This window comes from Ixodes scapularis, unplaced genomic scaffold (assembly GCF_016920785.2).
Source record: "Ixodes scapularis isolate PalLabHiFi unplaced genomic scaffold, ASM1692078v2 PGA_scaffold1__304_contigs__length_218370807, whole genome shotgun sequence".
In the NCBI taxonomy this organism is placed as follows: domain Eukaryota; kingdom Metazoa; phylum Arthropoda; class Arachnida; order Ixodida; family Ixodidae; genus Ixodes; species Ixodes scapularis.
Genome location: NW_024609846.1, coordinates 85,130,294 through 85,134,934, shown reverse-complemented (window position 1 = coordinate 85,134,934; position 4,641 = coordinate 85,130,294).

Genomic DNA, 4,641 nt, shown 5'->3' with positions numbered 1-4,641 from the left:
ACTTTGACCCCGACTTTGTGTTTGATAAAATTAGAGGCCCAGGTAAAAGACGCCCTTCGTGTTTCTTACCATGCAGTATCGTCATTCTTTGAAGCGCGGACTACATGACGGCGCGGACTGCAAGAAGGGAATGGCAGTGCAGAGCATCAGAAGGAACTGAAAGACTCCATTTTGTTCCCGCGTGATGTGCCTCATACGTGTTGGTTGTCGTTACTTGTAAAACAAAAGTTTTTACGCTACCAGGGACGCTGATCATCGTTTTTTGTTTTGCTTCTTCATGTCCGTAATTCGCGCGCTAATCTATCAGCAATTCATCTAAGCGACGTGATGGCATGTTGAATGCGTTGGCTAGAAGCGACAGCAACGTTGCATTTGCATAACTGACGATTCTCACCACGCCGGTTTCAGTGATGTACTCAACGAAAACAGGTCATTAGACAGCGTCGTTGCGCCGTACATACCGGTTCCGGTCAAGGTCAGCCGGGTGAAATTGCTGTGTTTGTCTCGCGAGTCGTGACACAACGATCGTTTATTTCGCGTGCAAATTCCTCTCATTCTATTTTTACGTTATTTAATTGTCTATTATATCATCAGTTTCTACATGTTGCTCCAATCCGGGATATTTTTTCCCCTTTTTTTTTTGCGTTTATGATATCGTTTGTTTGAACAGGCCGTAGCTGAATGCGCTACGTATACCACCGCCAAAAGTGGTGGGATCTGCAATGATTACCACCATGATGCGTACCCTAGAGAAAGGTATTAACTGCTCACGAACACAGCAAATAAAGCGTTAGCCAATGAAAGAACGATTAGACAACGATATAAACAAAACATCTAATCACCTTTGTGATGACCTAAGTTTATAAATTTAGTTTTGTTCAACTATTCACTTGCATTCTTCAATTACAAAACGACGAGACGAATCGCTGCGTACGGAGTACGTGGCTGGAAAATCTGATCACATGAGGCCAGCAAAAAAGGAGGCCCATTGAGGGGGTGTAGGAACAAATGGTCCCGGAATAAATGGTCCCAGAACAAATGGCCCCAGAACTAATGGTCCCAAAGTTCAAGCTAGGAAAAAATGGTCCCGTATAAAGATCACTTCGAAAATATAACACACTCAATGCACTTTACTTCTTTATGCTCTCTACGCACTTGTTTGCGGATGGAATGAGAAACTTGGTCTCATAATTTGAGACCGATTACCTACGAACAAGTTGATAAGGTTTCTATAACTCTTTTATTTAAAATTGCCGGAACATTGTCTAACAACAGAAGAGACAGTGACATCTTATCGTAATATTTAGTGATCGTAAACAGAAGAGGTCACTGCTATTACCATATAACGAGCATTTTGCTAGTTATGTTTTCAATGCCTTGTTTTGATAGGCAAAATGAGCACTTCTACTCATATTATTGGTGCTATGCGACTTCAATTACATTCATCTCCCCGTGTCTTTTGGTTGCGGCCCAAATTAGAAGCGTAGCTCGCAGCCTTTTGAGGTGCATCGGGTGTGTGTGCACGAGTGGTGCTCCTTCTTGTCTCTCTAAACAAATCAGTAACTACACCACCTAGGTTGAAATATATTTCACAGGAAGTTCAGAACTAAAACATTTTATTGATGTCACACAGATGAACATGCAAAACTCTTACGTCTGAAGACGTCAAAACCGAATGGTTCGGCTCACACCTCGAAGGAAGTCCTCCATGGTTTTCACGCCCTGGCTTTACTGGCGGAGAAATTCTACAGCTAAAAGTATAAAACTAATCCTTATTTACGATATCTTTCGAGCGGGACGCTTATTAACATTTATATATAATGACGCGGTCTGAAAGAGCACGGTAAATTACTTCCCGTTCGAAAATGGGCGACCGGAAGAAAATGTGGCACTTTTGACACGTCATTCGTTAACTGAAGCTGAATCATGTGGTCAATCGTGAATGCCTCTATTCTCGCTTATCTCACCACCGAAATGAGAAAGCGCTCCCCCCCCCCCCCCCCCCCCCCCCCCCTCATTAACTCCCCTTATTCCGTTATCGGACTTTAGAAGGTCCTAGTGTAACAATTGGTACGAGCTCCGTTCTGAGGCTTTTACAGGGGCGATTTTTTTGTGGGACCCTTCTTTCCTACCTTGAGGTTGGGACCATTAGTTCCGGGACCATTTGTTCCAGGACCATTTGTTCCAGGACCATTGGTTCCAGGACCATTGGTTCCAGGACCATTGGTTCCAGGACCATTGGTTCCGTTTCCCGCATTGAGGGTATTTATTTATTTATTTATTTATAATACCCTCAGGGCCACAAGTGGCGTTACAGAGGGGAGTGGGTTTACATGAAGTAGTTGGTGATGGCGTCCCGAAATCTTCCACTGTCGGTGATGCCGATGTGGTTCTCGGGGAGGTCATTCCAGTCCACAATCGCAGATGGTAAGAGCGCCTTCTGGTGTGCGAGGGTGAAGCGTTGTGGGCGGGCGATCTTACAAGGATGGTCAATTCTAGCCGAGATGTATGATGGGGGTTTAAGAGAGATTGTTTAAAGATGGGCGTATAAAATACCTTGTGAAGAAGACAAAGGCAAGAGATCCTACGGACGTGAAGATAATAGCGGAAGGTCAAGGTGAGCTTTCATTAACGAGACACTCGAAAAACGGGAATAATCAGAAAAAATGAAGCGTGCAGCACGGCTCTGAACAGATTCAATTAAATCAGTTAGCGTTGATTGATGAGGGTGCCAAATTGAAGACGCATATTCTAATTTGGGACGGACAAGAGTAACGTACAGGAGGCGCTTAAGGTTATTGGGAACTCTAACTTTCGAAGCGTCGACCCACACAACCAGCTAAAGTCACATCTTAAAGCGTCAATTACGAAGTATTAAAAAATCAATGGACTTGGATTAGAGTAATGCACACTTCGATGCTATTTTTGTTCTTCCCTCGCACTGGCCAAAATTTTTTTTCTCGAACTGCTGCGTTTAATGCCCGAGTCTTACTGGAAGGACAAACAGTAAGAGCCGACACCGACAAGCCTCAAACACGAGCATTATGCACGGGAAGGATATATCTTTAGCAGGCTTGCAATCGCTCATGCTTTCTTCACAAGCACCGGGAGACTGCAAAATCCTGCCAGCAGTAGACGAACACCGACAGACTGCAAGCCTGCAAAAGGTATCATCGCGTGCTTGCTGCACGTGTTTGAGGCTTGTCGGTGTCGGTTGCTTGTGTTTAATAGGGAGACTCGAGCAGAATCGAACACTGTCTCAACATTCCCGTTTTTTTTCTCACGACTGATCTCGCAAATCACAAGGTGCGACGAAGCCGCTCGTAAACGAACAGCTCTTGCAGGAAGAGGGCCCAGGAGCTATAGAAGCATCTTGCCCCTATATGCAGGTTTGACTCTGTCCCGATCAATAAACGCGCCAAGTTTCCTGGTTGTGTTCCATAAGTCCGAACAGTTTTTATCCTCGGTAATGAATTAAGTGGGACGGGTGAGTATACACCACGCTATAGGTCCCGATTTATTCGAGCAAGCGGCTTCGTGCCAGCGTTTATGTGGTCTTATAAAGCCGCAATCAGAAAGCCAATATATCATTAAAACAAAAACTCTCCGCAGACACTAGAGAGTGTTCGGAAACCGTCTTTGCACATCCGATAGGGTAGGATGGGCCCTCCGGTACGAACAGCGCTTGTGTGAATATTCTGCAGATGTACAAGTGCAGTTCGTACACCGAAGGGCCCATCGTATCGTATCGGATGTGCAAAGACGGTTTCCGAAAACTTCCTAGTGTTTGAGGCGTCCTTCTCCCTTGTGTTACGGTTCTGTTAACACGCAAAACCTGTCTGCAGACATGTTGCAAGCCTGAAGCAAACATGCCTTGAACCTATGCTTGGTGCCTGTCCGCAGACCTTTTTTTTTCAGAGATCACTGGGCGCATGCGCCCCTTCTGAGAGAGGGGTTCGGCTTGACTCCCTCCGCTATTCTCGCGACGGCTCGGCTTCATAGTCGTTATGCCTCACCGCTGCGCAGCTGTAGGTTTCACGAATTGCATCAAAAATGGTTAGAATTAGGGTGACCACCCGTCCCGCGACTCGCGGGACTGTCCCGCATTGAGGACTCGTGTCCCGCGTCCCGCAAGAGATTCCGAAATGTTTTGTATGTCCCGCATTTCACATTGTCGTATAGCATTCACTACGCAAATTATGGCGCTTCCGAAGAACGGGCCACGGTGTAGCGCGAAGGTCACTGATAAACGTGTAAATCTCGATGGTATGCCATTTTCCATACAAGCACTGCGGGAAGTGACCGTCGTTCTTGCAGGAGGCGCACGCGCATGTGCCGTTGTGCCTCTCCCTTTGATGGCAAAGCATTAAGAGTGAAAATTGCTCTCCAATATTTGAAAAATAAACTATTGTAATTATCTGCAAATCATACTGTGTCATGCGAAAGGGTTGTTCTGGAAAGCATTTTTTAGTGGAGACGGCCACACAAAGCAAAAAACCTGGAACTCACAAAGGTCGAAAAAAAACAATATAAATTTCTAATTTTGTGCAAGAGCATGTTAGTATAAGAGTAAGTATCGACAAACAACAATAAGCCGAAAAATACTTACTGTCTCTTATTTCTCTTCCATGCATTGGGGTC